This window comes from Sus scrofa, chromosome 14 (genome assembly GCF_000003025.6).
Source record: "Sus scrofa isolate TJ Tabasco breed Duroc chromosome 14, Sscrofa11.1, whole genome shotgun sequence".
NCBI classification, from domain to species: Eukaryota; Metazoa; Chordata; class Mammalia; order Artiodactyla; family Suidae; genus Sus; species Sus scrofa.
Window position 1 is genome coordinate 64,549,958 of NC_010456.5, and position 27,348 is coordinate 64,577,305.

At 40.1% G+C, this 27,348-nt stretch overlaps 1 long non-coding RNA gene across 1 annotated transcript in view; it reads left to right on the forward strand.

Moving 5' to 3' along the window:
* Window positions 1-27,348, forward strand: part of LOC106506013 — a 448,664-nt gene that overhangs the window by 38,197 nt on the left and 383,119 nt on the right. Inside the window, exon 2 of the long non-coding RNA XR_002338945.1 lies at window positions 15,723-15,897. This is a non-coding gene — a long non-coding RNA (uncharacterized LOC106506013). The remainder of the gene's footprint in view (window positions 1-15,722; window positions 15,898-27,348) is intronic.

Below are 27,348 nucleotides of genomic sequence, written 5' to 3' on the forward strand. Positions count from 1 at the left end.
TTAGATAAGGTGTCACAGTATCTTCTATCTCAATGTCTTTGTCCTACTATCTGGAAGATTTGCTTGATTGAGTATTACAATGTGTCTGAATTTTTAAAAATTTGACAATTTTTAGATTTCTAAGAGTTTTTTGGTCTTTGTACTTCTTTCATAGCATCCTCTTCTTGGTTGATGATTGCAACATCTCAATCCTCTCTCTGAATACCAGTTAGAAGTACTTTTGTTCTCTTTTTCTCACTTCCTCCCTCTTTATCTCCCTCCCCCATCCCTGAATTACTCCTGTTTCATCTTCAATCATTCTTGTGTACTGTCATTATTTTGCATGTATCACCTATTCTCAAATGCCATCCTTGAGGCATCATGACTTTAAAAGCCTGGCTGTGAGCCATGTGTATGTGGGTGGAACTTGGTGAAGGGGAAGACCTCCATTATGTAGAAAGAGTAGAAAACCAGGGGTTATGCAATGGGACTCCAAAAAGCCAGAATGATGAGGGATTTGCTCAGGGGTGCTGATTCTACACCAACTGCCTTACTTTTTCACTGGTAATTTATTCAGCCTAACCATAGGATATCCTTGTTTTCTCTTCTCCAGGATCAATATCTCACTTTAGAGTATTTTGCATGGGGATAAATGAGAGGAAGAGTGTTGGCTACTGCATCTCTAGACTTTATATTTTTTTATTTTAATTTTTTCTAATTTAATTTAATTTAATTTAATTTTTTGAAGTATTGTTTTAGTTTCAGGTGTATAGCAAAGTGAATCAGTCGTACGTATAAATATATCCATTCTTTTTTCCCATGTAGGTTATTATAAACTATTGAGTAGATTTCCCTGGGATATACAGTAGCTTCTCATTAATCATCAATTCTCTTTTTAAACCTATTCTTTGAATCTGTCCACCATCATACCTAGTGTTTCTGAGTCCTCTGAACAAATCTCCTCTCTTATTAACTGCAGTTCAGTTCATTAGTATTCTTGGTTGTGGTTTTCTCTGTCATTCTCCATCAGTCTTCAGATTCATCCATCTGTTTCTGTAAAGAAGTTTTATGAGCTCTCTTGGTCACTGGTGACTATGTTCTCATTCTCTTTGTTGTTATGAGTTTATAACTATTCTTTTAGTATAAGTATGATGATGTCTCAAAAGGGAGGAGAGGTAAATACAGATGCTATATCGAGATGGAAGCCACTGCTGTACTGTTTGCCTTTTTTTTTTTTTTTTTTTTTTTTTTTTTAAGGGCCGCACCCAAAGCATATGGAAATTCCCAGGCTAGGGGTTGAATCATAGCTACAGCTGCTGGCCTCTACCACAGCCACAGAAACACAGGATCTGAGCTGCATCTGTGACCTACACCACAGCTCATGGCAATGCCAGATCCCCAACCCACTGAGTGAGGGCCAGGGGTTGAACCCAAATCTTCATGGAAACTAGTTGGATTCATTTCTGCTGCACCATAGCGGGAACTCCCACCACTGTACTTTTAACTAAGTCATTTTCTGGGCTCTAAGTTCAGAAGGACCAGAGGTTATTAATATCCAAGCAAGTTGAATACAAAACACAAGTTAATAGAAACATGGTTTTCATAAAGCATCAGGCTTCCAAGGATTGCCCTAAAAGAGAATGATGTAATTTTTGATTCAGAGAGACAAGAGATTTGTTGAGTGTGAAAGGTAGAGGATTGTGATTTAGAAATTCACAGTCAAGAATTCCATCCAGTTGATGTATTCAGAAAAGCAGTAGCTGACAATTGTAATACATGCTGTACAGCAAATAGGCAGTCATAGGTGGAGTGATATTTTTTAATAACAGAATAACAGATTAAGGTGTTTTTAATCAGTTGGTGAAACCTAGAGAAACCTAGCCTTAGTCTGTACTAAGACTTTGAAATGTTAACAAACACCAGAGTTGCCTAAAAAAGAGAATTAGGGACTCACGAATGTACACAAGTGATATAAGTGGATTTTCTGATGATCCTTTAAAAGTGAAACACCCCCATATTGAAATACAGTGGCTGCTTCTAGAATATAGGCTGCTATAGTTTATAAGAGGCAGAAGATTTTGGCTTGATTTTGGCAAGATGTGTTCCAAAAGAACAGGCTGGCACCTTTCCAGTTGATCTTAAGTCTTATTTTCTAAGGCCATCTGTCCTTTTCTGATTGTCTCCTTCATGACAGCACTCCCCTAGATACTTTATGTATATTCCAAAGTACCTTGTAGAACATATACCTTCCTGACATATCTTAATAATTATTAATAAAATATTAATGCTATATATTTATTTATTCATAGAATTCATTGTGAATCCAATTAACAATCTCGTTCTTTCAGATGCACCACTCAAATCCAGTGATCAAACACTTGAGAGAGCAATATCTAGTTGTCTACATGAAGTGAAGGTTTATAAGGTACAAGCAGATCTTGTTAAATATCTTTTCCTAACAGGCCTCATATGTGCGCAGAATTTTTACACAGACTTGTATGCACTGTATCATTTTCTGAATGGGGAACAACATTTTAGCTTTACAGTTGTAGGAATTAAAATTAAGTATTAAATAAATGCCAAGAAAAACAAATTATTCTTCATGCAACCTTTTCGTTTCACCTTTCAGGGCTAACACTGAATTAAAGGGGAACGGTTTTCACGTTATAAATGTTGATTGGCAGGTTTGGCCCTGTGATCCCCAGGTGAACCTCTGGAAAGTGAAAAACCACACCCAGATATGTTTAGATTTAGAATCTCCCCTACTCCTTGTAAAATAAATAGACCTTTACTTGTTTGGTGGGGCGGGGGAAAGAAGAGAAGTCAGGCACTTGGCCAAAGTCATCAGTGCTGGTTTAGTGATGGAGTTCGAATTCGCATCAGTGCTAGATCAGGTGGAGTCAGGGTACAAACCCAGATCTGGGACCAGAGAACCCAGCTCCTTTCATTGTCCTGCCTGGATTCTCCAGGCAACAGACTGTCTGAAGCCATTTGCCTCCTTGAGAGGCCAACAAATGAAAGGCAAAGAAAAAGAATTCTTTATTTAAACAAATGAAAGGTTAGGAAAAAATTCTTTAAAAAAAAAAAAACAAACACCAATTTTATAGTCACACCCATGGCGTATAGAAGTTCCTGGGCCAGGTACTGAATCCAAGCTGCAGCTTCGACTTATACCGCAGCTGCGGCAACATCCAATCCTTTAACCTACTGCACTGGGCCAGGAATCAAACCTGAGCCTCCCCAGTGACCCAAGCTACTGCAGTCAGATTCTTATCCCATTGTGCCATAACGGTAAGTCCAAAAAATCTATTTTTATGCTCGACCCTTTGAAGGTATTCTATATATGCCTACCTGATGGGTCCGATAATGAAAGTTTACCATTACCTTCCCTTCTGGCGTGCAGGCTACATGAGAAGGGCAACTCAGTGAAGTCCTGGTGATGCTCTGAAGAAAATTCTTTATCGAAATATCGAATTACAATGGCTCTAAAACCTAAGTGTCAGCAAAATATTTTAAAAGTCATCTAATTTGAGCAGAAACACAGACAGGATATAATTAATCACCATCAGCTCAGCTGAAAGGGTGGACATATCCTTTTAAAATTTGAGTCTGAAAAACCCAAGTTTGAGCTGTCAGAGCACATCATTATTCTGCTGCAGAGATGTTCTTCCATTTCCACTTCTGTGAGCATCACTCTGTTTCTCTGATCTCTGGTTTTCTTTCTTCCCTGCACACCCTTGACAGTGGGAAGATCTGTGAGTACCAATCCAGGTAGAGTACCCCCGTTCTGTCACAGCAACAGTCATGGCTCCTAGTGACACTGTTCATGGCACTTCTGGTCTATCATTGTGTTTCCCAGGTGGTCCTCGGTCTCTTGGCCAGAGTGTAATGTTGCAGCCTGTTCCTGCGTGGTTGGAATGCTAGACACATCCTCCCTCAAGGGAATATTGGCCTCTTTCCTCACCTGCTTTTAAGCTACACCTTAACATACAATTATTTTTTCTTAAAATACCTTAATTTCAACAGTGTTTCTCTTGTATTCAGTTTTGGCCCCTGGAAAGCCAGCTCCTACCTTCAAAGAAAATTTCTCATATTTAGATTGAATATATATGCATTTGTGTAATAAAAAATTTATATCAGAGCTAAGAGAATTCCCTTTGTGGCTCAGCAGAGACGAATCTGACTGATATCCATGAGGACACAGGTTCGATCCCTGGCCTTGCTCAGTGGGTTAAGGATCTGGCATTGCCATGAGCTGTGGTATAGGTCACAAGTGTGGCTCAGATCTGGTGTTGCTGTGGCTGTGGCATAGGCCAGTGGCTACAACTCTAATTTGACCCCTAGCCTGGGAAACTTCATATGCCGTGGGTGTGGCCCTAAAAAGCCAAAAAAAATGTAAAATAAAAAAAAAATAAAATAAATTAGAGTGAAGGAAAGGGCCTACAGTTGTTCTTGACACAAAATCAAGCCTTCAACAAATGTTAGTTTGCTCATTTCCTACCAGGTTTAGGAAATCAACCTGTGCTGGGGTGTGTGTGTGTGTGTGTGTGTGTTTGTGTGTGTGTGTGTGTGTGGTGGTGGTGGTAGTGCTGGCGCTGTTTTTAAAATATGTTCAGAACTCAGATTGAATTGTATAACGACATACATATTGTTTACCTTACATGTAGATGTCTATGTATATGTACATGTCTATGTTATATAGAAACTGAATTTATTGTATGTAAAATAGACTATCTACTGAGTGAATGCTCTTTGGTGGTGCCGATTTGAGTCTCAGGTTTTTCTCCACAAAGTTGTTAGTGATAATCCTTATTAAGCACAGTTAATCCAGTGCGTGTCCTCTTCAGAGGTGCCCTGCTTGGCACCAGTGATGGTCTGACCTGGGATTTCTGTTTCATGCTTCAGGGCTCTTAAACTAAGTATTGAACATTAGATTTTTCTTAACATATTTGACTACTTTACTGTGAGTAGTATATTTTTGGTGTGAATAGACTTCTCTCTCTCTCTCTCTCTTTTTTTTTTTTTTTTGCTAAAGTATAGTTTATCTACAGTGTTGTGCCAATTTCTGCTATACAGCAAAAGTGACCCAGTCATATATATATAAATATATACACACACACCGTGTACATATATACATTCCTTTTCTTACATTATCTTCCATCCTGTTCTATTCCAGGAGATTGGATATAGTTCTCTGTGCTATACAGTAGGACCTCATTGTTTATTTCCATTCTAAATGGAATAGTTTACATCTACTAACCCCAAACTCCCAGTCCATCCCACTCCCTCCTTCTTCTCTCTTGGCAACCACGAGTCTGTTCTCTATGTCTATGAGCCTGTTTCTGTTTTGTAGATAGGTTCATTTGTGCCATATTTTAGATTCCACATATAAGTGATAGCATATGGTATTTGTCTTTCTCTGACTTACTTCACTTAGTGTAATAATCTCTAGTTGCATCCATGTTGCTGCAAATGGCATTATTTCATTCCTTTTTATGGCTGAATAGTATTCCATTGCAGATATGTACCACATATTCTTAATTCATTCATTTCTTGATGGACATTTAGGTTATTTCCATTTCTTGACTATTGTGAATAGTGCTGCAATGGACATGAGGGTGTATGTATCTTTTTTAATTATAGTTTTGTCCAGATATATAGGATTGCTGGATCATAGTAGTTCTGTACTTAATTTTTGGAGGAACCTCCCTACTATTTTCCATAATGGCTGTACCAATTTGCATTTTCATTAGCAGTGTAGGAGGGTTCCCTTTTATCCACATCCTCTTTAGCATTTGTTATTTGTGGACTTCATTAATGATGGCCATTCTGACTGGTTTGAGCTGGTACCTTATTGTTGTTTTGATTTGCATTTCTCTTAATAATTAGTGATGCTGAGCATTTTTCCATGTGCCTCCTGGCCATTATAAACTTCGAATTGATTGTGTCATGGCACTCATGTAATGATGTGGTTGTAGGTGTCTGGTGAGTCACCACATGTAAAACACCTGAAAGAGTTCCTGGCCTTTCCTAAGAACCATGTGAGTGTTTGGACTCTGAAGTCAGACCCTTTCATTTAGGTTCCAGCTCTGTCTCATCCTAGTGATGCCATCTTGGCAGGTTCTGGTGCCTCTGTTTCTACATCTAAAAAATGGAGAAAACAGTAGGACTATCTTACAGGTCCTGTGAGATTAAATACATTCAAGTATATAAAATGATTGAAGATTTGCCCAACACATAAAAAGCATGATATGTTAGCTGTATTTTCGCAGCTGTTCTAGAATTGCTATTATTACCAAAAGCTTTGCCTTTATCTGTGGAGTCTGTGTGGCACTCCCTCCTTGGTTGCTCCCCTCCATCTTCACCTCTGGCTTCTCTTGTCACAGGTATGCTGCTCTTGCTCCATGTGGCTCAGGAAATATTTTCTGGCTCCATGTTCTTGGCATAGCCTGGCAGTGCATATTTCATATTATAAACTATCTTTGCCTTCAAGTCTTCTCTGCCAACCCCAGGCTTTACTTTCTGAACTTCTTGCTCCCTAGATCTGTCTTTCCACAGAAAAGTTTCCTTTTGCCTCAGGTATCCCAACATCATATCAGTTCATATACTTCCTTATATGATGGTGGCTCCTAGGCTCTGATTTGAGGGGGCTCTGGACCCCTTGCTGATTCTGAGGAAAGTTGGGGAATAAGGTGAGGGGCTGATAGATGATTTATTTTGCAGAATGCAGCTGCCAGCTTTCTTGCTGAACTGTGCTGGTATTGTTCAAACTCAGCGTTCTTTATCTTTTGTTACTGCCTTGCTTTTTTTCTGCCTTGATTAGCCTTCATTGCAAGCTATTACTCTTTTATTATTATTATTAAAGTGTAGTTGATTTACAATGTTTCATCAAATTCTGTTTTACAACAAAGTAACCCAATCAGATATATTTCCTTGTGCTGTACAGTAGGATCCCATTGCCCATCCATTCCAAATATAACATTTTGCATCCATAAACCCCCCAAAATGCCCATCCATCCCACTCCCTCCCCTATTCCCCCTTGGGAGCCCCTAGTCTGCTCTTCTTGGCCATGATCTGTTTATGTTTTTCATTTGTTTGTTTGTTATTTTTATTATTTATTTATTTATTTTTGTCTTTTTACCTTTTCTGGGGCCGTTCCCATAGCATATGGAGGTTCCCAGGCTAGGGTCTAATCGGAGCTACAGCTGCTAGCCTACGCCAGAGCCACAGCAGTGTGGGATCTGAGCCACATCTGCAACCTATACCACAGCTCACAGCAATGCCGGATCCTTAACCCACTGAGCAAGGCCAGGGATCGAACTCGCAACCTCATGGTTACTAGTCGGATTCGTCAACCACTGAACCATGATGGGAACTCTTTGTTTGTTATTTTTATATAGGATCATCTGTTCCATATTTTAGATTCCACAAATAAGTGTTATCACATGGTATTTGTCTTTTTCTTTTTGGCTTACTTCATGTGGTATGAGAGTCTCTAGATCTGTCCATGTTCCTACAAATGACATTAGTTTGTCTTTTTTATGGCCGAGTAATATTATATTGTATATATGTACCACATCCTCTTAATCCATTCATCTGTTTGATGGACATTTAGGTTGTTTCCATGTCTTGGCTATTGTGAATAGTGCTGCTATGAACATAGGGGTGCATGTATCTTTTTCAATGAAAGTTTTGTCTGGATATATGCTCAGCAGTGGAATTGCTAGATCATATGGTAGCTCTATATTTAGTTTCCTGAGGTACCTCCATACTGTTTTTCATAGTGGTTGTACCAACTTACATTCCCACCAATAGCAGAGGAGGGTAACTTTTTCTCCACACCCTCTCCAGCATTTGTTATTTGTTGACTTGTTAATGATGGCCATTCTGACTGGTGTGAAGTGGTACCTCATTGTAATTTTGATTTGCATTTCTCTAATAATTAGTGATCTTGTGCATTTTTTCATATGCCTATTGGCCATCTTATGTATTCTTTGGAAGAATGTCTGTTTAAGTCTTCTGTCCATTTTTAAATTGGGTTGTTTGTTTTTTTGTTGTTGAGTTTCATGAGTTGTTTGTATATTTTGGAGATTAGGTCTCCTGGTTTCATTGTTGTCTAAGATTTTCTCCCATTCTGTGTGTTGTCTTTTTGTTTTTTTTTTAATGGTTTCATTTGCTGTGCAAAAACTTTTGAGTTTGATTAGGTCCCATTGGTTTATTTGTATCTTTATTGTCATTATTCTAGGTGGTAGATCAAACAAGATGTTGCTGTGATTTACATCAAAGAGCATTCTGCCTGTTTTACTCTAGGAGTTTTATAGTATCTGGCCTTTTATTTAGGTCTTTAATCCATTTTGAGTTTATTTTTGTATATGGTGTTTATGTAGTGTTCTACTTTCATTCTTTTACATGTAGCTTTTCAGTGTTCCCAGCACCATTTATTAATTAATTAATTTATTTTTTGGTCTTTTTGCCATTTCTTGGGCCGCTCCCTCAGCATATGGAGGTTCCCAGGCTAGGGGTCGAATTGGAGCTGTAGCCACCGGCCTACTCCAGAGCCACAGCAACGCGGGATCCGAGCCCTGTCTGCAACTTACACCACAGCTCACATCAACGCCAGATCCTTAAGCCACTGACCAAGGCCAGGGATAGAACCCTCAACCTCATGGTTCCTAGTTAGATTCATTAACCACTGAGCCATGACAGGAATTTCTCCAGCACCATTTATTGAAGAGGCTATCTTTCTTCCACTGTATGTTCTGTCCTCCTTTGTCATAGATTAATTGACCGTAGGTACTTGTGTTTATATCTGGGCTTTCTATCCTGTTCCATTGGTCTGTATTTCTGTTTTTGTGCCAGTATCATATTGTTTTGATGACTGTAGCTTTGAATTATTGTCTAAAGTCAGGAAGCTGAAAATGTGATTAAAAACCTTCCAGAAAACAGAAGTCCAGGAACAATGGCTACACAGGTGAATTCTATCAAACATTCAGAGAAGAGTTAACACCTGTTCTTCTGAAACTCTTTCAAAAAATAGCAGAGGAAGGAACACTCCCAAGCTCATTCCATGAGGCCACCATCACTCTGATACTAAAACAAGACAAAGATACCACAAAAAAGAAAATTACAGACCAATATCACTGATTAACATAGATGCAAAAATCCTCAACAAAATGCTAGCAAACTGAATCCAATTACATATTAAAAGGACCGTACACCATGATCAAGTAGGATTTCCCCTGGAATGCAAGAATTCTTCAATATCCACAAATCTATCAATGTGATACACCACATCAACAAACTGAAGACTAAAAACCATATGATCATCTCAATAGATGCAGAAAAGGCTTTTGACAAAATTCAACACCTAGTTCTGATAAAAACTCTCCAGAGAGTGGGGCTAGAGGAAACCTACCTCAACATAATAGAAAACACATATGAAAAACCCACAGCTAACATCATTCTCAATGGTGAAAAATTGAAAACATGCCCACTAAGATCAGGAACAAGACAAGGATGTCCACTTTCACCACTATTATTCAACATAGTTTTGGAAGTCCTATCCACAGCAATCAGAGAAGAAAAAAAAATAAATAAAAGGAATTCGAATTGGGAAAGAAGTAAAACTATCACTGTTTGCAGATGACATGATACTATACTTAGAAAACCCGGAGTTCCCGTCATGGCGCAGTGGTTAATGAATTCGACTAGGAACCATGAGGTTGTGGGTTCGATCCCTGCCCTTGCTCAGTGGGTTAAGCATCCGGCGTTGCTGTGAGCTGTGGTGTAGGTTGCAGACGCGGCTCGGATCCCGCACTGCTGTGGCTCTGGCGTAGGCCGTTGGCTACAGTTCCGATTGGACCCCTAGCCTGGGAACCTCCATATGCCTCGGGAGTGGCCCAAGAAATAGCAACAACAACAACAACAACAAAAGACAAAAAAAAAAAAAATAGAAAACCCTAAAGATAACAGCAGAAAACTGTTAGAACTCATCAGTGAATTTGGCAAAGTTGCAGGCTATGAAATTAATACACAAAAATCAATTGCATTTCTATATACTAATAATGAAAGATCAGAAAAAGAAATTAGAGAAACCATCTCATTTACAATCACATCAAAAAGAATAAAATACTTAGGAATAAATATGCTTAAAGAGACAAAAAAACCTATACTCTGAAAACTATAAAACATTGTTGAAAGAAATCAAAGACAGCACAAACAGATGGAAAGATATACCATGTTCTTGGATGGGAAGAATCAATATTGTCTAAATGAATATACTACCCAAGGCAGTCTACAGATTCAGCGCAATCCCTATCAAGTTACCAAAGACATTCTTCACAGAACTAGAATATTTTAGTTATTTTAGTTATCTATTATTCTTCATAGAACAGAATATTTTAAAATTTGTATGGAAACACAAGAGACCCCAAATAGCTAAAGTAATATTGAAAAAGATAAACAAAAATGCAGGCTATTACTCTTCGGGGGGGATGTTAAACTTACTTTTGCGGGAAGGCTTACTGACTCATTGGTGTCTAAGCTGAAGGTGGCTTCCTTATTGTAGAGCATAGGAAACTTCCGCTGTAAGACTTTTTAGTATCCCTTGGTATGGCTCTTAGGTCACCTCATGCACAATACAATATGTTACCCTTTCAAGAGTCACAATTGTTATAACAGCCCAGTGATGTATTTATTACTACTAAATGGATAAAAGATGGGGTGTAAGACCAGGAGGTTTGGGTGGTCCTCATTGTTTTCTAGCTGCTTGAGGACACTTCTCAGCCCCACTTTACCAGAGTCTGAAATAACTACTTTCCCTAACCCTTTATACACTAACAAGATGGTCAAAATGCTGACCTTCAGCTTCTGGAAGAATGATCCTGCAATCAGCAGCCTGGGAAGAGGCCTGGAGCTCAGTCATTTAAACACTTTCACTTACAGGGAGTTGCAAAAGCAAGTGATATTAATATCTGTCTTGTTCTCACAGTTACAAGTGAGCTGGAAAATAAATGAGGGGTGTTTTGCTCTTTTTTTTTTTTAACCTTCCAATGAGCATGCAAGCTTAGAGCCCCAGAAGTTGGACATTTATTGCCTTCAGGGAGAAATTATAAGATCACAGATTTTGAAAACCTAGACTCACTGAGGAAATGGGTCCTCTGAAAAGGTAGAAATCTTCACGGACTGGAGGAAAGAGATGTGATTCACCCAGGAGGGAGAGAGATGGATTTCCTTACTCCTATCCCAAGATGGCTGTATGTCAGATGGAGATGACAGCATAAGTGCCTGAAAAATAGGTACCCTGGGTCCCAACCACGTCAAACGATCCTGTGCCTGAGCTTGGCAGGAGTCAGGGGAAACACTTGACTTCAGAAGGCCTGAGTGTGTGTGTGTGTGTGTGTGTGTGTGTGTGTGTGTGTGTGTATCTTGGATAATGTGCATCTGAGTCAATCATGATAGTCTTAAAACTCTTTCCCCAATGTTAAGGATTTGATATACCATCTGGACTATTGGGTAACCCTCTAGAGACAGGGAAGACCTCCTTAAGTATATCTGAGATGCAATTTATCCACAATGATGAGTGAGGGGCTTGGCATCAGAGTAAAATTGATTTAGAACAAATAAAGTAAGGTGACATTTATTGCTTCTGAGAGTCAAGCATAATGATACCTATTAGACATCTGTCATTAAAATTTGGCCACTATCATTTGATTTTATTCTTCTTTACATATCCAAACTTCTGAAATAGAGGATATTATAGATAGAGGAAAGTCGATAGAAAAAAAGAAGGGAGAAAGAAGAGAATACATTTAAGAAGGACAGGTTGGGGAATAAGAGTGAGCCTTATTCAGACTTCGAGTTTTGGGTAGACCTGTGTATTGGGATGATGGTGTGTTGTATGTGTGATAGTGACTAGAGGTATCTACAGTGGGTGGGAGAAGAAATAGGAAGGGCAATAGGCTTGGCACTGTTTTATACTTCTGGAAGTGACAGAGAATTCCCATGGTGGCTCAGGGTCAGAATTTCTAGGTTGCTGGTGATCCTAGTTGTTGAATGACAGGACAGCTCTGCCTGCTCATTGGCCAACAGTGCTGTGTGCAGCTTCACTTATGCTTCCAGGCTCTTGATGGATAAGAAGCAGGAAGCCAAAGGTAACATCTTACTGAGAAGTTGGGTAGGTTTTCTCTGAGGTGCTTGCCTTACTCACGTTTTCTCCTTTTGGAACTTCCCTTCATCACACCATTTGGTGAAGGGATGGGCCGTGGACCACATGGTACAGCTGCTGTACCCGGTTCCCACTCCTGCCACAAGGTATTGTACCACAGATAAGCCTAACTTTCCAGAGACAAACCATATTCTCTATTTTGCTGGTCTGGTGTCAAAGATACAGAGTGTGTACCCAGAGGATGGTTCATGCGTACATGTAGAAATCCTATATGCGTACATGTAGCAATAGGGCTGGGATAGGGTACATTTTCAGCTATGGGCCTCTAGGTAGAGAAAGCTAGCCCTCAAAAGGAAGCAGGTGAGGGTAGGGGACAGGCAGGGAGAAGCAGGGAAGAGAGGCCAATTTGCTTCTGAGGGAGAGACTGAGAAGAAATAGCTGCCTTGGTCATGGACAACTGAGTTCTGGGTCATCAAATGACCTGTCCTTGAGCTTTCCCCATATCCTTCCAATTGTCCCCTTTTATTTGAACTATTTTGAGTGGGCATCTGTTGCTTGCAATTCACAAACTCTGATGAAGAAGAAAAGCTCTCACTTTAGGAGTGGGCTTCGGAGTTCCCATTATGGCTCAGTGGTTAACGAATCCGACTAGGGACCATGAGGTTGCGGGTTTGATCCCTGGCCTCGCTCAGTGGGTTAATGATCCGGCATTGCCATGACCTGTGGTGTAGGTTGCAGATGTGGCTCAGATCTGGTGTTGCTGTGGCTCTGGCTTAGGCTGGCGTCAACAGCTCTGATTAGACTTCTAGCCTGGGAACCTCCATATGCTGCGGGTGTGGCCCTAAAAAAGACAAAAGATTAAAAAAAAAAAAAAAGCAAAAACCAAAAAAACCAAAAGAATGGGCTTCATAAACTGTAAATTTGCTGAAAATGGCTGTCTCTGTCCTTGGCAGATACACAAAGAAATCACACTTGTGAAGAAACATTTTAATCCTAGGGAAAGTAAATGTTAAGATAATTTTAAAAATATTTATTTTTATTAAAATGTAGTTGATTTACAATGTTGTGCCAGTTATTAAGCCACATTTTGATGTTGGTCACTGGGCTAGATGCTTACAAATCTCTTTCATTTAATCCGTACAATAACCCTGTAAGATATTATAGCTGTTATTTCCATTTTACAGATGGAGACCCAAAGACCCAGAAAAGCTAAGTAATCTTTCACTTTATATGAAAGACACAGGAACCAAAATCATATCCTTTTTTCACTCTACCATGCTCTCTCATCTGACTTCATTTAAACTGGAATATTGAAAAATTTCTCTCCCTGTGGTACTGCTTTAAAATTTCACAGAGTTTGCCAGCCTTGTTAAGTGTGTAGGTCTATTTCTGAACTTAGAAATGTTGTTCATATTTCTCTGGGAATTTACGAAGAATTTTTATCTACACTTCTAATCTGGGACCCTCAGATTCTGAAGTGGTTTTGAAAATGTTGAGAAAGTATTGTTGAAACTAAGGAGATTTAGAGGATGCTAAAGGCATCTGAGTGAATTTAGGAAAAATGCAGAGTGATTATTCTGAAGGGTCCAATAATTCCTACTGGTGGATTATTAGCCGAATAACTCTCAGGAGCCACTGGTTCACCATGATTATATAACTTAAGAAATTACTAGAAGAATGTAAGACATTACTTATGAGACTTACAATTTGGAGGAGAATAAAAATATCTTGGAATCTGCCCTGAGGACATGCTGAATGGATTCCAGGCACACCATAATGTTCTTTACTGATTGATGTTCTGTTTAGTTAAATCCTGCTGTTTTGCAGTTTCAATGCCATCCTATAACTTCATAGAAATTCCCGGAGGCAAAATTAGCATCTGCCCTGATTTTCCATCACCTTAACGAATTATCATCGTCGAGGACAGTGAGAGGATGTTTTAGGAAATTATGAGATTCTTCAATCCATCTGTCAATCAGAACTTTCTTAAGGATATGTTAGAGAATTTTAAAGGAAATTTTAGATGGAGCTTAAACTAGTTGGGATAAAATTACAGTCCTTAAAAAAAATATCTGTTGAGTATGTTCTTATTCTCTGAAGGATGCTAAATATCTGTGGATTTAGAAACACATTTTTGCAAGAAAAGAATTTTGATTGGAGCTTCTTCACTGTGATGTAAACTCTTAAATCTAAAGCCTGATTCCTCTGATTTTGGATCACTCAGCATGAGTGGGAAGATCTATTCAGTAAATAGAGCTGTGGATGATTCTATTAAGGGAATACTGGAAAAACGTGGAGCTTTCAGTGTATTAGGAATTGCCCAGCAATTTTTCAGCTGGAACTCCCCCCTACCCCCCAGAGAGATTCACTTTCCCTTCAGATTTTCATTAAGATCTTTTTGCCTGAACCCTCTGTTCCTCTGCTCTTGGAATGTCTTGAGAATCAATCATCTGCCTTTATTAGCCCGCATGTCATGCACTTGAAAAACACATAGCTGAAGACTGGTGATCAGTTAACCATAACGAGCCCTCTTTGTGTTTATTTTCATGTAGATGTGGCTTTCAGTTATGGCAGCAAAACATGCTGCTGCTCACCTCAGGAGGAGATGCGAGGGATGAAAATTGGCCTGGTTTGGAATAGCGCAGACTTGGTTCTATAGTGGTTATTTGGGGCAGATTTCTTCTAGTGTCCGAACCGTGCTATGTCGTAGTCCTAGCCCTGAGAGTTAATGCCATGTAGGAACAGCCACGGACCCATAACTGAATGTGCTGGTTTCTCATGCCTGAGATTTCTCTGATTCTTCTTCATTGGGGTATCATTAAGCAGAAATGGGAACTCTGAAAAAGAGTCAAGCACTCATGCAAAGTATTCGAAAATCGCAACCGGTCTTCCTTTCGCAAGATTCCTAACACCCTTTGCTTCTGAGACTGAAGGTCGAATGTTTTATCCATTTTCCTTTTCCTGCTTTTATAACTAAAATCGATTCAAGCATTTGCCAAGTATAATTCAGACTTTCTGGTGACAGGCCAAGTTTTCACACTAAGCATTATGAATTTGCAATGAATGCATAACATTTAGTATTCCTGGTAATAACTCTGATCATTATGAAAAGATTTAATATTCATGAGGGTTGCGCTGCTATTTTCTCAGGTGCCATGATAATTTTTAATACTATTTCAGCATTTCTTCATGGGCAGTTGGTATAATAGAGTATGTATGCTCCTAGAGTTTTGGTTAAAGGATTTTAGAGGAATGAAAGCAGGGCGTTCATACAAATTTTAAAACTTGATCTTCCGTGAGAACGTTTGATCAGTATTACTCTGTATTATTAAAACAAGATGTTTCTGTTAAAGAGCTCTGAAAAGTCAAGCAAATCTCTCCGTTGAGCATGCAGACTGATGACCGGTATAGTTCACAGTTTAAAAGGGGAGAGAAAATGAAAATATCTGCAAGTCCATTTTTCAGGGGAAAAAGTTCTTGTATTTGTGTCATCCTTGGCCTTTGTGTCCTTAAATTTGCTTTTTACTAGCACATACACTTCAGAGTTTTCTTTTTTTTTTTTTTTTTTTTTTCCAGGACGCCATCTGTTTCTTTGCAATTGGGGATGGTTGAATAATTTCCTGAGGAATTGCTGACAGGACGCGGCCCAGGAACAGTAATCCAGCAGGACCAGATTTCTCATTAAAATTGCTCAGCTCAGCTGTGTTCTAGCGAGCCCTTGATTTAAGGTGGTCACCCCGGTCACACAAAGGTCAGTGGCCAGCAGCCTCCTATTTTTTTTTGTTCTAAAGATAAGACAGTAAAATCTGTGTATACACATTGTAAACAGTTCCATGTACAGGACCATTTGGGTGGGAATGTGTCACGTGTCCCGAAGCGGTTTTGGTTTTTTTTTATTTAGGGCCCTACCTGCGACATATGGAACTTCCCAGACTGGGAGTCAAATCAGAGCTGCAGCTGCTGGCCTATACCACAGCCATGGCCTCAGCCACGGCCACATGGGAATTGAGCCACATCTTCGTGCGACCTACTGCTCAGCTCGTGGCCACACCAGATCCTTGACCCACTGAGCCTCAAGGAACTCTCGATCTTCCTTTTTTGCCTTGCACATAGTACTGTCTCACTCGCTGAGGTGACTGGGGTTGGGTAGGGCCATCTAACACATCACACCTGCTTTATCTCAGACAACTGCCCTTTTCTTCCCTAGTACCCAGATGGCCTGGAATCTCCCTTGATTCTTTTAGCAGAGCCTGATCCCCTTCCCCAGTTGCTCTGGAACCAGTGACTAATGGAGCAGGAGGTGTCTGGAGTCAGCAGGAGTCCCAGACAGAGCAGATTGAGAAATGAACTTTACCTATAATGTCCGCAACAACCCTATGACTTAGGTATTATTATTTTTCTCATTTTACTGATAAGGAAACTGAGTCGGATAACATCTAATAACTCTCCCCAAATCACACAGCTAGGAAGCAGTAGACCAGGAATTTGTACTCATGCCAGTTTTCTTCACCACCTGCAGAGCCTGTAGTCTCGTAATCTCCTATCCCTATCCCTAGAGCAGTACGTCCCCAAATGGCAACCCATCACCAAGATCAGATGCAGCAGGACTCTTAAAAATAAAATTCCTGCTCCCTACTTCAGACTTAATGCATCAGAATTTCTGGGTTGGTGGGCGCCTGGAGTTTTTAACAAGCTCCCCTGGTAATTCTGATGCATACTAAAATATAAGAACCACTGTCCTACAGCATAATAAATGTTATTTAATTAATTGGTTCATTAAATATTGAACAGTTAAAGTCATTATAAAGCTAAGAGTAGAGTTGGGTGAAATTAAAAGTAAAAATCTCGAGTGGGGGTAGAGGTGAGGTTGAGACCTAAAAATGAACAAAGCAGGGACCCTCTTAGATGGAATAAATGACAGTAAGCTTTTGGTATCCAATTTTGGCACAGTAGCAATGATGGCCTGAAATCTTACTTTTCTGAAAAACCAGGAGCTACAGCAGCTCCGAGTGTGAAAGCTTAAAATGAGGAGGTTCAAGTAAATATTCACAGTGTTTTATTTCCGCTCAGCTTCTTCACAGAAATTTGTCTACATTTAGGATGTAATCACTCAAGATACATTATAAATTTATTTTTCCAATCAGCTGCCTTTGGGAAAAAAAAGGGCTATTTAGTTTTGAAATTGTATAACATCCTGAACTGAACTTGGTTAAGGTTTGCAAAGGAACTACTGTGCAATTTGTTTCTAACAATGGATTTAAAGTGGCCTAAAGAAAAAAAAAAAAAAAGAGGAAGGGTCTTTACTGTAAGATCACAGCAATGACTCAAGAAGCCCAAAGGCAGGAGTGCTGACAGGTCTTAGGATGCATTTAGAAACAAGACCCATAGTTCCCAGAACTTTCTCCTTGTCTCCGAGGCTTTCTCTGTCCCTCTGCATCCCATCTACCATCTCACTGGGACACTTATCTTACATCTTCTCTCTTCAGAAATCAGCAGACTGTTTCTTAGATCCCACTCCTAATTATAGGGGTAAACTTCTCACCTGTCTAGCTTAAGGCACATCCCATGGCTAAGTAGGTGTGCGTAGGGGTAGCAGGATGGAGGATATGGAGGAGCAGAGGAGGGGAGGAGAGTCTTAGCTTCCTAGTGAAGAGGGATGGGGAAGATCTCAAAAGTCAATGCTTCCAGAAATGAACAGAATGCACTATGTCAATGCCTCGAATCTTGCTTTCTCTTCGGGTGGAAGAAGTGTAAGTGATAACCATGGGGCAAGGAGTATCAGAAACACAGCTTTGTAGAGAAAAACTAGAATGCAATGGGTCCTCCAAAATTTTGTAACAGTTTTCTTTCTCTCCACTAAGGGATCCTCTCCCAAGATTAAACATCCTGGATAAAAACAAACAAACAAAACCATGGTTTGCTGTGAGAGGTTTGGATTTATATGTAATGCATCTTGCAATTAAATCTTAATGGCACAATATTATGTGCATAACTTCTTATGCATGACTTAATGTCATCATCTTGAAATAATATTCATCAAGAGTATAGAAAGAGTAGTGATGTTTCCAATTTGACATTGAATAAGGCAATGAAAGTCCATGCCTATTTTATCTATCATGACATCAGGACTTGGGCTCTTTATGAAGTATTTGTTTAACAGAGGAGAAATAATATTTGATGGCAAGTTCTCTCAGACATTTCTCTTTTATAGAACAAGTTAAAAGTCAATGTTATAACATTCTGACACCCCCAACTTCTGGTCTCAAAATACTAGGATTTCTCTGGTGTCTACCCCTCAGTGGGAGGGAGTGGAATAGTATAATTTGGGATAGCTTTGCTGTTTTCATTCAGTAAGTATTTATTACATATGTCATGGGTTAAACACTGGTGACCTGTGGGCTGGACTTGTCCTACTTGTGTGTATGTGTGGGGTGGGGGGAAGTGAATTTATATTTATATTTATACAGACAGAATTTAAAGGTATTTAGTTAGGGAGTTCTTACTGTGGTGCAGCAGGTTAAGAATCTGACATTGTCTCTGTGGTGGCACAGGTTTGATCCCTGGGCTGGGGCAATGGGTAAAGGATCTGGCATTGCTGCAGCTGTGGTGTAGGTCATAGCTGTTGTGTATGTCACAGCTATGGCTCGGATTCGAACCCTAGCCCAGGAACTTCCATATGCTATGGGTACAGCTCAAAAAGAAAAAAAAGGAAAAGATGTTTAGTTCACTGCTAACATTTAAAGGTTAGGAGATTTCACATAAGAATCCAGATTGCTAGCTTTACTTGAAAGATCAGGAAATGTGTCAGTACTAAGTTTACATATCTACAAGGTAATGCTGGCTAGAATTCTGGAGATGGGGGGGAGCCCTTAAGAAGCACACATATTTATCACAACTCCCTCTACTCTTATCAATTACACGTAGCCAATTTTACCCATTTACAGTTGCCAGCCTGGTTCCTGTGAGCATTTTCATTTTCACGCTCATGTATTTCATACTATATTAAGATCATTTTTACAAGATCATCTCCTGAACCTTAAAACAGACAAACAAATTCCCCACTGTAAAAAAGCTGATGGAGTTCCCACTGTGGCACGGTGGGTGAAGAATCCAACTGCAGCGGCTCGGGTTGCTATAGAAGTGCAGGTTTGATCCCTGGCCTGGCACAAAAGGTTAGAGGATCCTGTGTTACTGCAACTGTGACTCTGATACATCCCTGGCCTGGAAACTTCCATATGCAATGGGTACAGTCATTAAAAAACAAAAAAACAAACAACAACAAAACCCCCCAAAAACTGATGCCTCAAAAAACCATGTATCTGGCATCAAATGAGATACAACAGCCATGTAATGTGATTGACTCCACTGCCTGCTTTATCCCTATACCACAATCTGTGGAGAAAGCAAGCACTGGAATTAGCCATGTTAACCGTTTATAGAAGAAGGCTAACAGATTCAACTTGCCTCAGCTCTTGGTCCTTGATCCACAGAGCTGAACCATCTACATTATTTAAGCTCACCTATGTGACCCTTTTGCCAGATTTATTCCCTCTAAATAGATGTTTTGGCAGGGAGTTGGCTTGAGCTCCAAAGATGGTCATAAAATTCCTATTTTATTGCATCTTCTTTTTATATTTGGTATTCTCCCAAATAATTATCATGAAGTAAGTCTTTCTTCTTACATATTCCTAGCAGGACCATGTAGGAATTTTGTGGTAAGAGGTACATAGAGAGATGGTTGAATATGTCAGATTTTAAGATTTGGAAGCCTCAGCCACAAGGTCCTCATATGTGCTCTGCCTGGATCAGTACATTGCCCAAGCTCCTGAAATCTGGCAAGTGCATCAGTGTAAAATGGACCATTTTATAGATCCTGCAATAACTGGCTCAGTCCACCCTGAGTCCCAGACTAATTGACGTCCTCCTCCTCAGTAAAGGATTGTGTGTTTTAATCAACACAGATTGAATTCACCCTGCCACACTTGTATTCTACTTCTGATTTTAACAGTACTTCCCAGACTGCTGTGGACTGCATTGTGTCCCCTCAAAAGTCATACATGGAGGAGTTCCCTTCATGGCTCAGAAGCTAACGAACTAGGATCCATGAGGATACGGGTTCAATCCCTGGCTTCACTCAGTGGGGTTAAGGATCTGGCATTGCCATGAGCTATGGTGTAAGTCGAAGGCGAGGCTCAGATCCTGCATTGCTGTGGCTGTGGTCGAAGCTGTGGCTCTGACTTGACCCCTAGCCTGGGGACCTCCATATGCTGTGGATGTGGCCCTAAAAAAAAACAAACAAACAAAAAGTCATACATGGAAGCCTTTACTTGCAGTGTGACTGTATTTTGAAATAATTAAGATTAAAGGAGATCAAAGGGTGATGCCCTCATCTAATAAGATTGGTGGCCTTCTGAGAAAAGGAAGGGATCCTCCTCTGCCCCGGCCTGTTTCTCTCGGCCATGTGAGGACACAGTGAGAAGGCAGCTGTATGCAAGCCAGGAAGAGACCCTTCACTGGAAACTGACCATGCTGGAACCCTGATCACAGACTTTTAGCTTCCAGAACTGTGAGAATATAAATTCTTATTGGTTAAGTTATCCATTCTGTGGTGTTTTGTTATGGCACCCTGAGTTGACAAAGACACAAACCTGTTCTGAAAAACATTGAATGTTAATAGGTATTCCAACAGGGGAAGAGAGGCTAGTCAAGGAATTTTAGGAGGTGCTAAATTAAATAAGATTCTTTATCACAGGACTTCTGAGAGCCTTTCATTGTTAATATGCATTATGAATTTCCAAGGGGAGGTATTTTTTTGCAAGATTTTCTGAGCTTATGTTACTGTGGAATAATTTTCTCAAGATATACATCTTAATATTTCAAATGAAACTAATGTCCTACATGGCACAATTTAGAAAATGCATGCCTATTAATTTGCCAATGATTTTAAAGCTACTTTATGATATCCCTCATTCAATTGGGTTGTGTAATTTATATCTATCTATCTATCTATTTAAATTTGTAGTCCAAAAAATATTAATCAGGACCTACTAAGTGTCAAGCCCTGTAGTAGTTGACTTCCCAACTCTATGCCAGTTAATCAACCTAACAACCCCAGGGTTACCATTTTGCAGATGCTGAGACAGAAGCTCAGTTGTGGGCTCAAAATAATGATGGACAGAGAACACAAGTTGGTCTCATGGCAAAGTTTGTGCTTTTGCTTTTTTTCATCACCCACCTGCCCCCAATCTATACAGACAGAGATATTGAAACTCAGAGAGCACATAGTTATTAGAGTGATGGTCTGGGTTTCAAAGCCTAGTTTCGTTGACTGTGAAGCTTGTTCTCTTTGCACTGGAACATGTAATATTCTAGGTCAGGGGATTTTCATGAGTAAAGTGGTGGAGACAGAAAGGTACAGGGTACATTTGGCTGAAACGTATTTTGTGGAAGGGAGAAAGTTTGCAGGGGAAGATGGAAACTACGTTGAGGATAGATGCTAAAATTTTTAAACATCTTACGTATTAGTTAACTTTGGCTGCAGTAACAAACAAACCCCAGATGGCAGTGATGTATTACAAGAGATATATACTTATTGCTCCTGTTTCCTGAGGGCAGCAGGTTGTCTGTGGCACTGCTGGGCTCGGCTGCGTTTGGCTAGGTCTGACTTCTCTCATTTTCGACTCAGCTCCATGTGTCTTCTCATTCCTAGACTCAAGCTAAAGGAAGAGCCATCATATGGGATACGTTGTTCTCCAATTAGGGGCTTAAAGTAAGGGATGAAAGCGATGCTTTAGACTGTTTAGAGCTGGCACACTGTCTCCTCCACCCACATTCCACTGGTCAGGGAAGTCATATGACCATGTTGAAGGTGGAACTGTGTATTTTGCCTATTCTGTTTGCAAATCATATTCAAAAATCATATGGCAAAGGGTGTGGAGAAATAGTCATTTTTACAGGGAAGGAGTGAAAAATTAGAACAATAATCCACCCTATCATCCATTGTAGTTTTCAGACCTCTTCAAAATTCAGCCTTAATCTTAACTCTGTCATTGGCAGACAACTCTTGACACATTTATTGGGAAGTGGAAATAATTCTCCTTGATCTGGAGAAGCAGGTGGGAGTGAGTATGTGAGGAGGAAGGTTGTGTTGTATAAATAAGTTGTTTCTTATCCCAGGTTGGAGTGGGTAGGCAAACTTTTGTGGCAGGATGGAACTCTGTCCCTTTATCATCTTGGCTTCTCCACATTCTCATACTGGTGTGAAGGGGTTGTTTAATAATCAAAACCCATCCATGTTGTGTCCTCATTTGCTCTCAATGGTAGAGAGGAATTAGGGCCTCCAAAAGGAACTCCATCTGAAGAGTGTGCATGGCCAGCCTCACCTGACCAGGGCAGGTAGGTCAGGAACCTCCCTGCCTTTCTGGGCTGGGACAGAAGGAAGCAGCAGAGTGAACCTGGACTTTGGTTTTAAAGCTGAGAGGTTGAAAAGGAGGGAATGAGACCGAGAGGAGGAGACTTTTGGATATCCATGTGAGAGGGACAGAATAAAAACAGAAAATGAAATGTTTTACATCATCCTATGGATTCTGAGTTTGTTTACAATCAGCCAAGAATAGGATGGTCTCTTTTGGTGATGCCTGCCCTTCAGGGCATCATGCTTCAAAATGTCAGGATTGTGGAGTTCCTGTTGTGGCTCAGCAGGTTAAGAACCTGACCTAGTATCCATAAGGGTGTGGGTTTGATCCCTGGCCTCACTCAGTGTGTTAAGGACCCAGAAAAAAGCTGTGGATTAAGCTCGGACCTGGCATTGTCATGGCTGTGGTGTAGGTAGGCTGGCAGCTGCAGCTCCAATTTGGGAACTTCCATATGCCACAGGTAGGGCCCTAAAAACAAAACAAAATGTCAGGATTATGATATCTAGATTTTTGGTCCTGGACTGCTGGGGTGAGGAGGAAGACCAAGGGGGAACGTACCCAGGCACTCTGTTTTAGAGTGTGCAAGATGAAGAGAATTTGCAGGTCAGTCTGGACTAGCGGTTGGGAACCTCAGAACAGGAAGTCTCCTGGGGAGAGACCGCTTTTAAAGGCCTGGCTGCCAGAATCTCAGACTTTTAGTGCCTATCCACTCCGCACTTGAACACTTTTCCACTGAGACTAGAAGAACTGAGGTTTAAACAGCCTCTTGTGTGTTAGTGTCTTCTGTTGCCTGGGTCACTGGGGACTCTTTAGCATTGTTAGTTAAAGCCTCGGTAACTGTGTTCTGTTACAATATAATTAAATATTTGATTAATTGCTCCAGCCTTATTCCATAGAGTATGCAGTTTTCTTGAATCAAAGAGTTTGTCTCAGCACGGTGTCAGAAAACATGAAGATTTAAGGCTCATCCAAGCATCAACTCACAGCTAACACAGGCGCCCTGACTCTGGAGGCTGCTGAATAGTAGGATTAAGCAAACATTTTAAAAGGAGGGACTGTTCATGCTACTGAACAAAAATGCTGCTAAAATATGTTAAATATAGAAGGATTCAAGGTTACATTTTTATACCTGTAATGTGTGCTCTGGCTCCTGTTTTTGGTTTTCCCTATTAATGGAGGAGAATAGGATTAACCTGTAAGAGGTTAAATGGCCTTGAATGTGGAGAAAGTCTTTTCTCAGTCACCAAACATTTGCTAATTAATCACCTTTTGTGTCTGCCACACACATTAAAGAGTATGATTATTTTCAGGGTGCTCATTTTCTGCTAGGGGAGATAGCCCTTTGTAAAGTACATTCCCATATAGGTAAATACTAATAATACAAAAATAGAAGTAGCATGGTTAATCTGATAGGTCAAAGCAGAGTGGAAAAGGAAAGAGGTCAGAAAAAAACCCCAATATTAAAATGATTGCATATTTAAATTCACTAAAAATCAATGAAGTGTACACTCAGAATGGGTAAAAGAGTAGTATGTAAATTATACCCCAGTAAAACTTTAAAAAATGAGTGTAGGAGTTCCCTTGTGGTCCAGAAGGTTAAGGACTGAGCATTATAACTGCAGTGGCTCAGATCACTGCTGTGGCTTGAGTTTGAGCCCTGGCCTGGGAACTTCCACATGCTGCATGTGTGGCCAAAAAAAAAAAAATGGTGTATAAACACAGAGAACTCTCCCCAATATTCTGTGATAACCTATATGGGAAAAGAGTTTGAAAGGGAGCAGATGTGTGTATATGTATAACTGAATCACTTTGTTGTAGAGCAGAAAATAACACAGTGTAAATCAACTATACATCAATAAAACTTTAAAAATGAAAAATGAAAGAAATATATAAAAAATGAGCATAAATCATTACCAAAAAAAAAAAAACTACAAAAAAAAGAAAACCCACATAAAATAAAATGAATTTTAAAAAAGAATCACTAAAGGAAAGGTAAATGAATGGGGTGGCAAAAAGGAAAGATAGGGAAGATGTGTGTATACTTCAATGTCAACTTTATTTTTTTGCCTTTTTTTTTTTTAGGGCTGCAGCCATGGACTATGGAGGTTCCCAGGCTAGGGGTCGAATCAGAGCTATAGCTGCCAACCTACACCACAGCCTCAGCAATGCAGGATCCGAGACACGTCTGTGACCTACACCACAGCTCACAGCAATGCCAGATTCCTGACCCACTGAGCAAGGCCAGTGATTGAACCCAAATACTCATGATACTAGTTGGATTGATTTCTGCTGCACCATAATGGGAACTCCTCAATATCAATATCAACTCTAAATGCATATCACCGTGACTGGCTTTTGTATTAGTCCCCAGGGAAAGCACCACCTAAGAGAAGCCCTGGGTTGAAGTAACTACACTGCTATAGTTTCTGCTTTATGTGATCTTCAGTATCTTCACGTATAAAACTATGATAGGGATGAAATCCCTAGATCCATGCTTTCTTCCATACTATGTATTTGTTTCCTCACTGCTCAGCCAAGGACTGCCTTTCCCCTTCCTTGACATCTTAGGCAAGGCCACGTGACTTGTTTTGGCCAATGGCATGTGAGTAGAATTGATGTGTGTCACTTCTGAAGACTGGGTCTCTGAGGACGCTTACCATGCCCTTTCCTCTTCCTGTGTTGGTTTTGACGATGGTGACATCACCACGGCATCTCTGAGAGCTATTTGGTTTGCATTAGACTCAACATCAGCAAAAAATTAATTGTTCTGAGTTGAACTTTTAGAGTTGTGAATGGTAGCAATTAGCCTACTATAAGTAGGACAAAAATGCAAATAGCCCCTCTTCCTTTTACCTAGTTGTTGAGAGTCTTAAACTCCACAGTAGATTGGAAAGGTGCTGTAAAATTTTTAAGTACTAGAAAAACATTAGGGATTATTATTGGAAAGACAGTAAAAACATACCTGCTGAAAATTTAGGTGGTGAGTTTTTAAGAAATGCTCTTAATTCAGTTTAGAGCATTTTTAAAATGATTCCTGTTGTTGTGTTATATGCTCTATAAGAACATCTTTATACCTCTGACCTAAGGCCTTTTGTTTTGCGTGACATGCAATGCTACAAAATAACAATTTTTTTTTTTTTTGTCTTTTTGCTATTTTTTGGGCCGCTCCCGCGGCATATGGAGTTTCCCAGGCTAGGGGTTGAATAGGAGCTGTAGCTGCCAGCCTATGCCAGAGCCACAGCAACGCTGGATCCAAGCCACGTCTGCAACCTACACCACAGCTCACGACAACGCGGGATCGATAACCCACTGAGCAAGGGCAGGGACTGAACCCGCAACCTCATGGTTCCTAGTCAGATTCGTTAACCACTGCGCCACGATGGGAACTCCACAAAATAGCAATTTAACGAAATACTTTGAACATACACTTGAGGTTCATCATTGGGACATCTGGTCTGTAGTCTTTTGTTTGCTTTTTAGCGAAATGTGAATTTGTCCCAAAGGAGCTACAATTTATTTATTTATTTATTTATTTATTTTTTTTGTCTTTTGTCTTTGTTGTTGTTATTGTTGCTATTTCTTGGGCCGCTCCCGCGGCATATGGAGGTTCCCAGGCTAGGGGTTGAATCGGAGCTGTAGCCACCAGCCTACGCCAGAGCCACAGCAACGCGGGATCCGAGCCGCGTCTGCAACCTACACCACAGCTCACGGCAACGCCGGATCGTTAACCCACTGAGCAAGGGCAGGGATCGAACCCGCAACCTCATGGTTCCTAGTCGGATTCGTTAACCACTGCGCCACGACGGGAACTCCATGGAGCTACAATTTAAATGGCAATAGTTAAGAGCAGAAAAGGACTGGGTGAGAGAAGTTGGGGGGGGGGGGGGAAACAATGTACTGATCAGGAATATTTCAGGTACAAGTGATAGGAATTTAACTTGAGGTAGCTTGAGCCAAAAGGGGACATTATTGACAGGATGTAACTGTGGGAAAGGCAGGGCTGCTGCTGAGGTTTATTGAGGTTCTTTCTGCTGCTTTCCTTCTGATTTTCTCTGTGCGCTGCTTCCTGTTCCTACTGGGCACTGCTTTGTCTTTTCCTGGCTTCCAACAGCTCCTTGGTTCCCATCCTAAACTGTCAGCCACCACGGCAGGCACTACCTACAAACGGTTTTCTCAAGACCTAACATTCCAGAGAGGTGTTTACTGGCTTAAGTGATGTGTTAGTGAGTGAAGTCACTAACAGGCAGCTACTGAATTAGTCATGTGCATAAAGCAGGAACTTATTAGGAAGAAATCCTATATGCATATGTACCAGCTAAGAGAATTTTTAATACAAAGTTATCGATCAAAATAATCACTATAAAGATGCTATTCTAGACTCTCGGGAAAGATAGTAACCAACAGGCATATAAACTGGTCTCTCACAATCTAATGTGGATATAAGACTAACACGCTAAGATTTTTTTAAAAATTTAGTGTCATATGAGCTGTGAAAGGCAGATTTTCTGTTTACCTTCCCTTAATATACATGATTTCTCTTACTGATGAAAAATTTTGGGTCTTAGACACTATGTACATTTGTGGCTTATATATTTTGGGAGTCTCACCAACTTTAAGATTCTAAAAAACATTTCCCGGTTTAGTAATCTCCTATTACTAATTTCAGCCACATTTTGTAAAGAAGTTTCTTTGTAAATTAAGGTTTTTTTTTTTTTTTAATCTCCACTGCTGAGAGCACAAAAAGAAAACCTGTGTCATGGCAACTGAAACTTATCATAAAAGATAAT